Source organism: Bos indicus, chromosome 19, assembly GCF_029378745.1.
Source record: "Bos indicus isolate NIAB-ARS_2022 breed Sahiwal x Tharparkar chromosome 19, NIAB-ARS_B.indTharparkar_mat_pri_1.0, whole genome shotgun sequence".
Lineage (NCBI taxonomy): Eukaryota > Metazoa > Chordata > Mammalia > Artiodactyla > Bovidae > Bos > Bos indicus.
In genome coordinates this window covers 54,125,815-54,141,850 of record NC_091778.1, presented here as the reverse complement: position 1 = coordinate 54,141,850, position 16,036 = coordinate 54,125,815, and the positions used below count along the sequence as shown (strand labels likewise).

General features: G+C 48.7%; 1 long non-coding RNA gene across 1 annotated transcript in view; it reads right to left on the bottom strand.

Annotated features, from left to right (window-relative positions):
- LOC139177618 (uncharacterized) overlaps positions 1-15,779 on the bottom strand; it is a 36,520-nt gene extending 20,741 nt beyond the window's left edge. Inside the window, exons 1-3 of the long non-coding RNA XR_011562137.1 lie at positions 15,657-15,779; positions 13,681-13,789; positions 8,911-9,049 (exon numbers count right to left, since the gene is read on the bottom strand). This is a non-coding gene — a long non-coding RNA (uncharacterized lncRNA). The remainder of the gene's footprint in view (positions 1-8,910; positions 9,050-13,680; positions 13,790-15,656) is intronic.
- Positions 15,780-16,036: the final 257 nt, after the last annotated feature.

The following is a 16,036-nucleotide window of genomic DNA, read 5'->3' as shown; positions in this document are numbered from 1 at the left end:
ACTGGTATCAAATCCAGATTCAAGGGAAGCCCCCAACCCAACTCATCACCCCAGGACCTCAAAGCCAGGACTTCCCCTTTCTCACCCAAGGCTGAGGGTCAAATCTGGACAGCCTCAAACCCTGGATCCTTCCTGGCAGCTGTCAGGATTCTCTGCAATTCAGCCTCACCCATTCTGGCTGCCCCATCACTCAGTCACCACCACTAGCCCTCTTTCTGCCTCTGGATCCACCAACAGCCTAGCCAAGCCGAGGGAGCTGGGGGGCTGGTGAGGGCTTTCTGAGAGCGAGGATGACCCTGGGGGGCAGGTGAAGGATGCAAGTAGCTCCCTCATCTTGCTCATCTTCCTGGTGCTGCCTCCTCTCTTCTTTACCTCCTAGGGTCCAGGCACGTAGCACTTGGCTTTCCTCACCCCTACAGACATCATCCAGTTTGTGTGTCTCTCACTTAAACCCTTCCACCTGGACCACAATGGCCTCCTTTGTTAAGGATACAGAGCCACCTGGGCCAGGGAGAAGGGAGGCAGGGCAGTAGCAACAAAGCTTCCACTAAGGACTACGGGGAGGGGTCCTTCTGACCGTGGATGCGGGAGGCAGAGGCAGTGGGGGGAGGCAGAGGCAGTGGCAAGATGCCCCCGCTGAAGGCCCAGAACCAACAGTCAAGAGTGTACAGACATGAAGAGTGCGTGCAGCCGGCATGAGGCATGTGTGTCAGAGACTCAAAGGCACCCGCAATCATTTGACATCCTTGATTTAAACTGATGTTCCTGCACCTCCTGTGAAAGCATTTTATCTCTGCATCTGCCTCATCCACGTGCACCCCACTCTCTCTTTCTCACTCTCTTGCACATTCCTTCTCCTCTGGTCTCTCCCCTCTCCGCTCATTCATGGTGATGAATTTCTATATCTTTCCATCCTGCTCCCCCACCACCTCTTTTCCATGAAAAGAAGCTTCAGATTGTCTTTTATGTACCAAAAAATGCACACCTGATTTTTTTCTTGTGGAACTCACCCTCTGCCTTTTGTCACACATGCCAAGCCCCAGGATGTACTTGAAAACGGAGCCTGCATGTCCCCAGGGTCGTGAAGAAACTGATGGCTCACTGGAGAGCGTTGTCAGGAAACTCAACAAGGAAGAGGCCCCATTATCACCTTGGGGAGTGTAAAAGCTGTCTCACCAGCTGGAACTGATTTAAGAAAAGCCTGGACAGCTGCATGCTAAACAATGAAGTTAGAATGCACCTTCATACCATACACAAAAATAGACTCAAAATGGCTTAAAGACAAATATAAGATACAACACCATTAAACTCCTAGAAGAGAACACAGGCAAAAATTCTCTGACATAAATAGTATCAATGTTTTCTTAGGTCAGTCTCCCAAGGCGATAGAAATAAAACAAAAATAAACGAGTGGGACCTAAACAAACTTTTAAGTGCTTGCATAACAAAAGAAACCATAAACAAAATGAAAAACAACCTACAGACTGGGAGAAAATATTTGCAAACAATGTGACTGACAAGGGCTTAATTTCCAAAATATACAAATAGCTCATACAACTCAATAACAGAAAAAAAAAAATGAACAACAGAATCAAAAAATGGGCAGAAAATCTAAATAGACATTTCTCCTAAGAAGATAGACGGCCAATAAGCACATGAAAAGATGCTCATGTGCCTAATTATTTGAGAAATGCAAATCAAAACTACAAAATAAAAACCACCTTGCACTGGTCAGAATAGCCTTCATTGCTGCTGCTGCTGCTAAGTCACTTCAGTCGTGTCCAACTCTGTGTGACCCCATTGATGGCAGCCCACCAGGCTCCCCCATCCCGGGGATTCTCCAGGCAAGAACACTGGAGTGGGTTGCCATTTCCTTCTCCAATGCATGAAAGTGAAAAGTGAAAGTGAAGTCACTCAGTCGTGTCTGACTCTTAGCGACCGCATGGACTGCAGCCTACCAGGCTCCTCCATCCACGGGATTTTCCAGGCAACAGTACTGGAGTGGGGTGCCACTGCCTTCTCCTACAAATTACAAATGTTGGAGGGTGTGGAGAAAAGAAAACCCTCCTACACTGTTGGTGGGAATGTAAATTGGTATGGCCACTATGGAAAGCAGTATAGAGGTTCCTTCAAAAACTAAAAATAGAATTGCCATATGATCCAGCAATACCATTCCTGGGCATATTTCCAAAGAAAACTAATATGAAAAGATACATGCACCCCAGTGTTCATAGCAGCACTCTTTACAACAGCCAGGACATGGAAGCCAACTGTCCGTGGATAGATAAATGGCTAAAGAAGATTTGGTTTATATACACAATGGAACACTACTCAGCCATAAAAAAGAATGAAATAATGCCCTTTGCAGCAATATGGATGAATATAGACATTATCATACTAAGTGAAGTAAGTGAGAAAAAGAAGATATCTTATAACATCATATATCATATATATGATATCAATTATATGTGGAATCTAAACTACAACTCAAATGAACTTATTGATGAAACAGGAATAGACTCATAGACATAGAAAACAAACTTCTGGTTACCAAAGAGAAAGTGGGGAGAAATAAATTAGGAGCTTGGGATTAGCAGATACAAACTACTATTTAAAATAGATAGGAACTTCCCTGGTGGTCCAGTGGTTAAGAACCCACCTTGCAATGCAAAGGATGTGGTTCAATCCCTGGTCAGGGAACTAAGGTTCCATACACTGTGGAGCAACTAAGCTTCTGTGATGCAACTACTGAGCCCATGTACTCTGGAGCCCATGTGCCACAATTAGAGTCTGTGCACTTAACAAAAGATCCCTTATGACACAACTAAGACCTGGCCCAACCAAAGAAATACATATTTTTAAAAAATAAATAAATAAACGACAAGGTCCTACTGCATAGCATGGGGAACTATATTCAATATCTTTAATAAATCATAATGGAAAATAATATGAAAAAGAATATGCATATATATGTATAACTGAATCACTTTGCGATACACCAGAAACTAACACAACATTGAAAATTAACTGTACTTCAATACAAAAAAAGAAAAGAAAAAGGAAAACCTGGAAACTGAGTCAGAGCAGAGAAGCAGTGGAGGGAGACAAAACAGACTGCAGACAAAGGGAGAGTGCCAGCAGCCGCCAGGAAGCCCTTTTCATACTAGGAGCCCCTGGGATGCCCCCAACCCTGACTGGTTTCCCTACAAAACACAGAGCTCAGCATCTCAGCTGCCCGTCCGGGCCCTCCTACATGGACACCAGCAGTGGCAAAGCACCCTCAGGAGCAGGGTGGCTTCAGGGCCAGGACCTGCCTCCACCTCGAGCCCCCTCCTCTGTTCTCGATGCTGCAGAGATGCAAGTCCATCACATGACAGAGCTGCATGTACTCACCGTCCTCACCTTCTTACTCTGAAATGCAACCACCTCCAGGCCAAGCACCCACAGTCTGCCCTCCAGACCCCAGGGAGGCCTGGCCAGCCCAAAGCATCCTCTATCATTCAAGCCCAGGGGCCCTCACTTAGTCTCTGGAGGCAGGGGTCCGAAGAGCAATGTAGACCCCTTCCATCTTCATCTCTGACATGAAGCATGAAATTGTTTGGTAACAGTAGTGTGTCAGTCTATTGGGGCTGCTCTAGCAGAATACCATAGCCTGGGGGCCTTATAAATAGCAGGAATCTCTCTCACATTTATAGGAGCAAGGTGCTGGTAGATTCCATTTTAGATTCAGTTTTGGGTGAAGTTCTGCTTCCTGGTTCATAGATAACCATCTTCTCACTGTGTCCAAACACAGTGGAAGGGATGAGGGAGCTCTCTGGGTCTCTTAAAAGGCAATGATCCAGTTTCCACACTTATGACTTAATCACATTCCAAAGGCCCCCACCTCCAAATGCCATCACATTGGGCTTAAAGTTCTAACATATGAATCTGAAGCAGGCACACCAGCATTCAAAGCAGATGGGCATTCACCTTGCAGGGGTTAACAAGGAGTACATGCCCCCTCACTGTCCCTCCATCCTGCAACCACCCTCCAGCCACAGGGCCCTTGCACTTGCTGCTCCAGCTTCCTGGAACACTCTTCCCCAGAAGAGCACAGGTGACTCACTGGCCTCAGTCAGGTCTTTGCACAGTGTTCCCTTAGCAGAGGGGCCTGCCTAATGTGGAGCAGCAACACCTCTCAACTTTACTTCCACCTGCTTTTGTGGGTGTGTGTGTGTGTGTGTGTGTGTGCGCGCAGGTGTTGCCTGTCCCTGTCCACTAGAATGACAAGGACTTGGCTCACAACTAAGCCGTATCCCAGGCACCTAGAACCATGTTCAGCAATCAGACACCTTTAATAAGCAATTGTTAAGTAAATGACTGCCGTCAGCATCCCTCCCAGGCTGTCTGCTGCAGATGGTTTAACATATCCATAGCAATGGCTCACAGGAATAACCCAGTTCTCTGAGCGTGGGCAGGTTTCTCTCTCCCACCACTTCCAGGACCCATCCCTCTCCCTGCTTCAGCGCAGTCCCCCATTTCCCAGGAAGGAAAGCAGGACAGTCCAGCAAAGAAGTTGCTGCTGCTCCAGCAGTGATGCCTCGAGCTAATTCCTGCCACTGCCAGGGAGGATGTTCCAATGCTTCTGCACAGATAGAGTAATTACTTCTAAACATAGCTACCTCCTCCGCTGGCACTATCAGATGCGAGCAGGTCTGGTCCAGAGTCAGCCCGCAGCGACCTCCTCAACCTCAGGAGATCGTGCAGACAACCCGTGGGGGCAGCAAACAAGCACAGACAACCAGACCACCCCAGCACACCAGCCCTGCCTCCCCCAACTGAACTGGGCCTCCAGACGCGGGCACAGACCAGGGCCTGGTGACCTCAAGGTTTGTCTACCCTGACCTCAGTCTCCTCCTTAATCCTCTACCCTGCTCACCAACAGCTTGGGCTGCCCTGCCCTGGCCCAGCTCTTGCCCAGTTCCACTCGTCCAGCGACTTTCCAGGTGTGGGCCTCCCAGAACAGGACTAGCAAGATGAGGGAGGGGGCAAGACAACCTCACAATGAATGAGAGATATGGAATCCCCAGTCATGATGAAGTCAAGAGGCTGAGAGAGAAAGGCTGGGGGACCCTGGGATGGAGAAGGCAGAGCTAGAGAACTGCAAGCTGGAGCTAAGGGACAGCACCCAGCTGATGTGCCCCCAAAGACCTCCCCCAAATCATGGAAACTGGATACTTTGAAGGCCAGGGTGAAATTGGACCCTGCCCACCTCCATACAATGAGGCACCCTTGCCCAGCCCACAGAGACCTGAGGCTCATTCTTGTAGGGAGTGAATCAGAGAGACCCCAGGCTTGGGGATGCCAGCTCAAAGAAGATGAGATCAAGCACAGTGCTGAACAGAGGCATATGGAATAGAAGTCTCCACACTGAGGGTGACAGCCCCACCCAGCTGGCCTCTGCTACCAGTCCCAGAGCACCAGAAGCCAGACCTATCCCCACACCCCAACCCCATCCAAAGCAAGCGATCAGAGGATCCCTCTCTGCAGAGAATAAAAGCTGTCCCAGAGAAAACAGCAGGGGTCCCAAACCTCCAAGATCTAATGCCTGATGATCTTAGGTGGAGTTGATGTAATAATAATAGAAATAAATGCACAATAAACATAATGCACTTGAATCATCCTGAAACTATCCCCTCTCTGAGTCTGGAAAAATTGTGCCAAAAAGGGTAGGAACCGTGCCCTACAGCAAAGCCCGTGGTCACTGTCTTTGTCACATGTCTCTTAGCCACGTCCAGGTGCTTCAGACTCCAACAGTGGCGTCTGGATCGTGTGCCTGATAGTTTCCCTAAAACCTCAGAGGATTGCTCTGCCCTCTTGCAGCAGGCGGACGGGTCCTGATGCTCACCCTCCCTCTCCCCCACGGCCCTCAGGCAATGACTCAGGCACCAGTAGCCAAGCTCCATCAACATCATCCTGGTAGGATCCTTCTGAGGTATGTGCTTTGCCCCATTTCTCAGAGTTCTCGGCAGGACCAAGTTCCAAACACATGCTTCAATGCATGACTTAATATCATACCCTCTCTTGGCCTCCTTCCTTTCCATGTTCTAAAACCCCACTCCCCTAGTGGGGTTTCCTTCCCCTTCCAAATAAACAGCTTACCCTCAACTCTTCATAACAAGATTGACTTCTGGAGTAATCTTACAGAGACAGTCTACAAGCTCCCCACATAGGCATATACACACAGCCTCCAATCAACTTGCGTGCTGAAAATATAAGAAGTCAGAGGGAGAGATCACCAAATATTCAAGACAAGCCTCCATCATGGACAACAGAGACCCAAGTAAGAAATTAGGGGAACTTCAGAACAAGTGCCGGGGTAGTCAGCTGCCTCCTTGATGGCAGTCTCCTGTTACTCACATCCTTGAGTCCTCTCTCCCACACTGTATCATGACAGAAGAGACGGTGGTTACTTCTGAGATTAGGTTATAAAAAGCAGCATAGCCTCCATATTGGTTCTCTCTCTCCCTCTCACTAACTTTGGAAGAAGCCAACTGCTATGTCCAGCAGCCATATGGAGAAGCCCGTGTGCTGAGGAATTTAGGGCTCTGGCCATCAACCAAGTGACTGAGCTTGAAAGCAGATCCTTCATCTCCATTGAAGCCTTAAATGACTTCAGTCCTAGATGACACATTAGCTACAAATTCACCGTGAGCCAGAACCACCCAGCTAGGCCCTACCAGATACCCGGCCCACAGAAACTGTGAGATAAGACATGTTTGTCCTTTTATGCCACCGTGTTTAGGGTGATTTGTTACACAGCACCAGATAAGTAGTATAGGTACATACTTCACAAAGAGAAGAAAACTTCAAAGAATGTACCATTAATATGTTCACAGAGATGAGAAAAGCTATTACAGTCCATGAAACAAGAAGAAACCATGAAAGAACAAGAATGCCTCGAAGTAAAAAATATAATACTATAAATGAAAGTCAATAGAAGCCTTGGAAAATGAAGTTAAAGTTTCCAGAAAGTAGAACAAAAAGGCAAAGAAATGTACAATGGGAGATTTTTTTTTCTAATTAAAGAACTAGATGATGAAGCCAGGAGGTCCAATGTCTGACAAATAAGAATTTCAGAAAGAAAGCTCAGAGAAAATCGAGAGAATAAAATCATCAAAGAAATAATACCAGAAATCTTCCCAGAACTGAAAGGCATGAGCCTTCAGATTGCAGAGCATGCAAAGTATCCAAACAATAAAAGAACAAAGGCATATCTTTATGACATTTTAGAACACCAAGGATAAAAGCTTCCAGAGAGAAGAAAACCAGGTCATAAAATAGGATCAAAAATTTGAATGGCATCAGACTACTCAACAGCAGCATGGAAACCAGAATTCGGCAGGAAAATGCCTTCAAAATTCTAGGTAAAAATAATTTCAAAACCAGGAGTCTACATTCAAACTGAATATGGGAAAAGAATAAGACATCTCAGGTGTTATAAGAGAATGAGCTCCACCAAGAATAGGTAGGAAACAAAAGGACGAAGCCCAAGGTCTAAGAAGCATGGGCTCCATCACAGGAGTGAGCAAAGGAAAGTCCTGAACAAGGGCCATGCAGCAAGCCTGGAGCAGCCCATACCGGCTGGGGCAGGTGTCAGAAGGCTCCAGCGCAACTTCAGAGGGCTGACCAACTTATCGGACAGGACTGACCTCATGGAAGGTTGCATGCGGAGGTATGCTGGAGGGCCAGGGAAAACCTAAGCAATTATTAACCACAGGATAAATGAAAAATTGTACCAAAGAAAGAAAGAAAACTGTTGTGGTTATGATAGTTGTGATAAGAAAAACTTGTATGTAGATATAACCAAAAAATGAGAAGTTATTTGGGCAGAGGAGAGAGAAGAAGAAATGTAAGTAAGTTAAAATCTGATTTATTATACCATCAAAGAAAGATCAATAATGAAGTCTAAAACTGATGAGTAAGGAAATTTCAATGCATAGGTAATGTTTGGAAACAGAGAGCTATTATGGGCTGAATGTTTGTGCCCCTCACGGAAATTCATCTGTGGAAATCCTAACTCCCAGTGTGACAGTATTAGGGGATAGCATTCGGCAGTGGAGTCTTTGGGAGGTACTTAGGTCGTGGAACTCAAAGGTGGGCATGGCATCCAGCCCCAGGCACAAGGCCCTCGGTGTAACGGAGTCCACCCTATTACGTGAGCTCTGATGATCACAAAATGAGAGAGTTTTCAAACAAAAATAACTGGACTTTCACATGTAGTAGAATTTTGTCCTTTGGAACATTTCTGTCACCTTGGAGAGGGCCTTTTTTTTTTTTTATGCTACCTATTTAAAACACCTTGGGGACACCTCTTTCGGAGGTGGCCTTCAGAGCCCATGTAAAGTCACCACAAGGACGCCAGTGTCCCTCCCTCCCTTCTCCCTGAAGCCATGTGATTCAAATGCCTGTTGGCTGTCTGCAGGCCTCCCCTCTAAGAACTAAGACTTGACTCCACAGACGTTTTAAAAAAAGAGTGAACGTCAGAATTCGGATGGAATCCAATGCCCTGGCCCCACGTGCGTCTGCGTGCTTGGCTTTGCGGGAGGCTGTGTGCCCTAGGCTGTGGCCTGAGCCCCTACCTCGACCAGTATGAAGGGGAAGAAAGCCTGGGGGACGCCTAGGGGCCCCACGCCCCCTCCCTGGGCAGCTCCCTGGATACCTTGGGGGGTGGCTGACATGGCCTGATGAAGCCGCACAGAAAAGGCGCAGTGACTGGTACCTAGAAAGTTCTGTCAGTGTGGGCTGGGCCCACGTGTCCACACCCCTTATCCTAAATTCAAAAATCCAATTAACTCTGAAAACCTCACGTTTTCTAATTTTGGTGCCAACACGCAAAGTGACCAAGAGTGACCGGCGGCCATTACTTACCACGCTGACTGGAGCTGCATGGTTTTACACCCTCAGAGCTTCCAGGTGAAGCCTGAACCCCCAGCGGGGACAGAGGCGGAGGGCAAGGCAGCCGCATGGGCGGGGCAGCGGGGCCGTCTGCAGGAACGGCCTCTCGAGCCTGGTTGAGTGAAAAGTGAAAGTCGCTCAGTCCTGTCTGACTCTTTGAGACCCCCTGAACTATACAGTCCATGGAATTCTCCAGGCCAGAATACTGGAGTGGGTAGCCTATCCCTTCTCCAGGGGATCTTTCCAACCCAGGGATCGAACCTAGGTCTCCCGCATTGCGGGCAAATTCTTTACCAGCTGAGCCACCTGGGAAGCCCTCATTTTACTTATAAATGAGCAATTATGGATGACCAAGGGCTCAGACTCTCCTCTAGCAGCTGTGCCTCCAAATCCTAAGAGTTTACTGCAAGGTCTTGGGGGGCCAGGCACGTGGCCCCTTGGGCGGTCTCAGCACACTGCTCTTTCTCCCGGCTGCACCTTTGAAAGCGGCACTGGCAGGTGGCAGGTGGCAGTTGGCACGATGGACAGAGTGGAAGTGAGGAGGGCGAGGGCAAGGAGCCTCTCCTGGCCCAGGTCCAGCTCGGGTCACCCAGCTGTCATCTCCTCTCGGTGACCTCCCATGAGGCAGTGCAGCCCCAGACCCCAGAACCTCTTCCATGACATAGTCTATGTATCCTGTTATCTTTCTAAAATCCCAACAAGCCTAAGTGCCAAAACCCACCTAGTTCTGGGGGAGTTCTAGAGCTTTAGAGAAGGAAATGTGGATGGATATTATGTTACCTTCCAGAATAAGAAACCACTTAGAACTGAGGGAAAGATGAAAATTCCAAAAATAAGTAGTTTCCAAAGAAAGGTGAGACTATGTATGCTAAGGGTACAACGAAGGTTCTTGAAATGGGGCATCCTAATCCTGAGGGGGCCTCCCCCCACAAGATGATCAAGACTCACAGGGCACTGACGGGCAGTGGGCGGCATCTTGTTATCAATTGTGGAGACACACAGACCAAGCGCCAGGCACAATCGTGCCTGCATTTAAAATTTGCAACAATACTGAGCTGGAGGCTCTGACCCACAGCCACACAGGGAAGGTGGGACAACTCAAGCGTTCCCTCGGCCCAGTGCTCTTCAGGGCCCTGCCCAGTGACTGGCACAGCTCTGCCCAGTCAGCCCCCTCCACCCACTCCAGTCTCCTCTGGTCCTACTCCACCCCTTCTGCTGAGCCAGTCATGGGCTCCTCCAGCACACCTGGGTCCTGCAGGCCTCCACTGAACTCCCACCTGCTCAGCTCCCTTCCCCAATCCCCTGTGTAATACAGCATGCTTACACACACGTGCACACATATGCACACCCATGCACCCCAGAAAGAGTCCTGGCACGTCCAGTGTTTCTCCAGGGTTACACATTATACTTTCGGCGATTGCCTCACTACCACATGTGAGGGCCCAGCGGGGAAGGCACACATTTTAACAGCTGATTCTCCAGGGCTCGTAAATATTTTGATATGTATTTGTTGAATGAATGAATGCCTTCCAAGCCTGTGCTCTTACATGCTTCTTTAAGCAGCGTAGTTTAAGAAGGCAGCACAGAGCATTAGAAAGCTACTGGGCAACAGGACCGCCTGGTTCTGCCCCTCGCTGGTGAACCTGCCACTCTGAGCCTCATTTTCTCGTCTGTAGAATGGGAATAACAATAGGAGCTTATCTCACAGAGCTGTTGTGGGGATTGGGTTCATTTATGCAAAGTTCTTAGATAAGAGGTATTAGATGCTATTCCCAGCTTTCAACATATACAGGCCACATCACAGCCGGCTGTACCAACGTGCTCGGGCTAGGAACGTGCAGAAAGCTGTCTCAGGCACAAAGGGCCTGGGAATCAGGTATGAGGCCCTGTGTTAGTGTCCTGAGGATGCCCTAACAGATGCCATACAAAGGGCTTCAAACTACAAAAATTGATTCTTTTCCCAGTTCTGGAGGCCAGAAACCCAAAATCAGCATCACTAGTCTGAAATCAAGCTGTCAGCGAGGCTATACTCCAGGACAAAAGCCTTTCCTGCCTATTTCAGCCCCCAGGGGCTGCTGGCCATCCTTGATTTGTGGCCACATCACTCAGTCTTTAAGGCCAGCAGCTTCACGTCTCTCTCTGCTCTACCTTCATGTGGGTGTCTCCTCTGTGTGTGTCAAAGTGTCAGATTTCCCTCTGACTTTCTCTTAAAATGATACATGGGACTGCTTAGGGCCCACCCAGATAATCCAGGATAATCGCCCGCTTCTAGATCCTTAATCCCATCTGCACTGGCCCTTTCTCCAAATAAGGTCACAGTCACTGGTTCCAGGGGTTGGAACCTGGGCATCTTTGGGGGCCATTATTCAGCCCATCACAGGCCCTATCAGATTCAGAGGCCCTCTCTCCTAATTCACTCTAATCTGCTCTGGATTCTAGGAAAATTACAGGAGATTTGGGAAGATGCTCTGAACACGAGGATTAGACCCCCCTCCCTCAAAGTAACCATGTGACCTTGAATTAGGCACTTACTCTGAGTCTCGGCTTCTCTAGCCATCAAGTGAAGGTCAGGCACCTACCGCGTCGGGTGCTGTAAGGACTACAAGATGAAGTCCCCAGGGTGGGATGACTGATGGGCCTCAGGAAGTAAATGTCCCAGAAGCACCATTCAGCCATAAAAAAGGAATGAAGCAGTGACACACACTACAACAAAGATGAGATTTGGAAACATGCTAAGTAACAGAAGTCTGACACAAAAGGCCATATATTGCATGATCCCATTTATATGAAATGTCCAGAATAGGGACATCCATAGAGGCAGAAAGTAGAGATTACTGGTTTCCAGGGGTTATGGGGCAGTGGGGAGGGGTGGGGCTTGGGAGATGATAGTTATCATTACCAATTTCAGAGATGATGAAAATGTTCTAAAATTGACTGTGGTGACCATTGCATAACTCTGTGAAGATACCAAAAACTCTGTACATGGGCAAATTCTATGCACAGGAATTACATCTCGATGAAGCTGTTTTTTTAAAAAGAAGTGAAGGGACGCTGGGAATTCATAGAACAGATTCCAGCTGGATTTCCTCCAACCAGGATGACCATAAGTCTCTGAGATGTGTCTGAGGGTGAGAAGGGGAAGTTCCAGCCCATGCCTTCGGCAGGGTTTATTCTGCAGGGAGAAACACGATCCAACCTGCCACACCAGACTTATCCTCTGCTCTGTGATCTCCAGCAGAGATCCTGACAGACAGGGGCACAATTTTCACTTCAGACAGTCTCTGCCTGTGGAAATGCAGAGCAGCTAAACATATTAAAACAGCAGCTGATTACCCACAATGCAGTGTCCTGGCGCAATGATTTAATGCAACCTTGAAGGGCATAATTAGGAATTAGGCAGACAGCCGCTTTGCTGACGGGGGAAAGACAGGATGGTGGTACCCATGCTTTGCTCAGAGAGGAATTTGCAGGAATTCTGGGTCACGTTTGGGAAGAAAGTGAAGAGCCTTTTCAGCTTCATTAGTGAATCATGGTGAGGAAGATTCGTGGAGTATTATTCAGCTGCAGAGACTGGAGGTCATCTCGTAGAGAAACAAAGTGAAAGTTCTGGAACAGTCGGGTTGCTCAAGACCTGCCCAGATCTGAACTGGAGGTCTGCCCTTGAAGCAGAATCTCCATCTCCATCCTCACTTCCGCTCTCTCACCCGCCTGACCCCCTCCAGCCCCGCATCCTGTTGGCCCCACTTTCTGAATCTTTGCCCTCCACCCACTCACCACGAGTATACCTGCGCTCACATCCTCCTGTCAGCTCTGCTTCCAGAACAACCCAAATTAAGGCAGTGTTTTAACAGAACTGTCAGCAAACTTTTCCTGTAAAAGGTCAGTGTAAATATCTCAGGCATCAGGACTTCCTCAGTGGTCTAGTGGCTAAGACTCCATGCTACCAATGCAGGGGGCCTGGGTTCAAGCCCTGGTTAGGGAACTAGATCCCACATGCCTCAACTAAGTTTGCATGTAGCAACTAAAGATCCTTCACACTGCAATGAAGATTGAAGTTCCTACATGCTGCAAATAAGACCCTGCACAGCCAAAATAAATAATAAATATAAAAAATAATAGGACAAAAAACACCAAAAAAAAAGTCAAGGAAAAAAAAAAATATATATATATATATATCAAGCACCAAGGGCTATATGGCCTCTGTGGCAACTATTCCACCTCTTGAGAGCAGCAATATGTAAACTACTGGATACAGCTGTGTGCCAATAAAGCTTTATAGACACAAACAGGCCGTGGGCCAGGTTTGGCCCATAGCTCTAGCTTGACGACCCCTGTTACAGTTCATTCAGTCCCTCTGCCCTCTTCCAACAGTGTCCCCACATAGCAGGCAGAGGCTGTTCTTTGCAAAAGGCAGGTCTGATTGTGTCACTCCCCAGCTCAAAGCGCTTCCATGGCTCCCATCACCCCTTGTTACAAGACAAACCCTTTGACTTGGTCTATGGCCTTTTCTGCCTGGATTTTCGGCCTTGATTTCAAGCCACTCTGGGTCACCTGGGACATTTTTCCTGCCTTTCACATGTCTGCCTACCTCTCAGTCCCTCCAGATACTCTCCCCCCCCATTCTGCGTCCAATACCTCCTCATCCTTCAGATGTCAGCTGAAACGTCCCCTCTCCAGAGAGGGGCCCTCACATGCCCCGAGACCACATGCGCTCCCATCACCTGCATTCCCAGCACCCTGTACCTTCTTCACCCTCATCATCATCGCGCTTCTCACGTGCTGGGGGCTCCAGTGTTGCCTCGCCTGACAACAACGGCACAGGCCTGCCTTGTGTCCATCACACCACCAGTACCTGTCACAAAACAGGAACTCAACGAACACACAGTAGATGAAAGAATAAAAGGGCGAAAGGACAAGAAAACCGTAAGTTCTGTATGATGGAATTTTGAAAATGATACACGGACGTGATTTTGACACCATACAAAGATGGGTTGAAAATACCAGGTAATTAGGAGCAGGCTGAGGGATGTTTCCTAGAAAAGTTCCCCCTCAAAGAGCTTGAAGAATTTGTGAAGCTGTACTAAAGAATCATGTCAATGGAAAGTGTGTCTGTTGCATAAATGAATTTCCATGCAGCGTGACCCAGACCATGAACACTCTGAGTTCAGAGGAAAAAGAAGGTAGCGTGGGCTGGAAAATTACTGGGACTCCTCTCATACACAGACCTTTCCAACACAGAGCTCAGGCTGAGTGAACACAGATGAGAACTGCCACAGGCCATCTTGTTTAATTCAAGGCAGGAGTATGTGGGGGTGAGGAGTTGAAGGGCAATGAGGCTGGGCAGGCCCATAAAGTGAAGCCAGAGTCAAATTGGAGGAGTTTCAATGCCCTGCTAAGAAGACTGGCTCCCCTGGGACATGTTTCTTTCTGCAGGTAATGGGGAGCTGTTGAATGTTCTTGAGCAAAATGTTCCATGCCATGGAAATAGCTCTGTTCCTAGTAAACAACTCTGAAAGCAATGGGATATGTAGGCGGGGAATGTCAGGGACTCGGGGAACAGGGAGGCCTCGGCAGTGGTCCAGGTGGGAGATAATGGAGGACTGAAAACTAGGATGCAGGAAGTGAGGCAACAGGTCAAGGGGCGTGGAGAAGAATGAGCACAGAGGGGCAGTGTGAGGTGGCCCTGCAGGCGAAGCCCTGGCTCCAGCAGACATGGGAGAGGCCCCGCCGCGTGTGTCATGGGCACCAAGACGAAGAACCAGGGAGGCCAAGGGAACCTGGGCCCCCTTCCTTTCCCCCTTTTTTTTTTTTTTTAAAATTTATTTATTTGACCATACTGGGTCTTAGTTGTGGCATGTGGGATCTAGTTCCCTGACCAAGGATTGAACTCAGGCCCCCTGCCCTGGGAGCTCAGTGTCTTATCCACTGGACCACCAGGGAAGTTTCCCCTTTCATTCTTAAGGAGTTAAATCTGACCAGAAATTCATGGCTCAGAGCCACTGACAGCCGCCCCATGTCTCTGCTTCTTGGTCCATGAGAGCAGGCAGTCAACATGAAATACAGGTGACCATGTGTTGAGACAGGAAGACGTGTGTGGTTCGACACACTGTCCTGGGAGTCAGGAGGACGGGGCAGGAGCTCCACTCCCACCATATCCAGACCCTCCAGGATGCTTTCCTCCCGCAGCCACCCTCAGTGGGAACGTGAGGGGAAGGCAGGAATCAGAGCACAGTCCTGACTCCATAACCGCTTCCTCCTTCCAGGTGCCGGGGGCTCTTGACAAGGAATCCCCTCAGAGCAGCATAGCCAGGCAGGGCAAGGGGTGGCAGGCACTGAGGGTGCCGGGCAGGCAGCAGGTCATCCCCTGGACCGAGGTTAACTTCCTAGCTGGGTTCTTTATGCTGACTGTGGCCAAGTCCTTTGCCATCCTGGAGGGCTCCACCCAGTCCAGACACATTTGGGCCAAGGTACCCTGTCCCCTCACACTGCGCACGCATGCACGTGCACACACACACACATGTATTCGTGCTCAAGGTGGCACAGAGCACAGAGCAGATCTACCTAGAAACAGGCTCCTGACACAGTGCATTGTTGGTGGCAAGGGCTGAGAGGGGATGGGCGGGACAAGTTGGGAGACAGAGAAGGAGGAGAGGCATAAAGGAAGAGGAAGACGAGGGGAGGAGGAAGCATGTACCCAGCGATTGGAAACCTCCTCTGACCTGGTTCTCAGTGGCCTGTTCCGGGAGCCCAGAGGGAGACTGAAGAGGGTCTTCAAGCCTCCACGTTCCCCACCTCACTCCCATGTACTCTTAGCACGTTCTCAACATCCCAGCCACACATACACATACCAACCCTGGATGGATTCTAGGAGCCCACACAGTACAGGGCTGGACACCAACATTCACATCATTCTGCCATGGAACACTCTGAGGTCACTAAAACAATCAGTCTTGGAACACTAAGGAAAGAAAGTGGAGGGCCAGATGAGCACCCTCAAGGGTCTGCTTCCAGGGTCTTTAAAAGAGGCCTCATCTCCCTCAGGTAGCTGCTTTGAGGCCACACTGAGGGGCACGTGTCAGCAGGACCAGGTCCCTCCTGG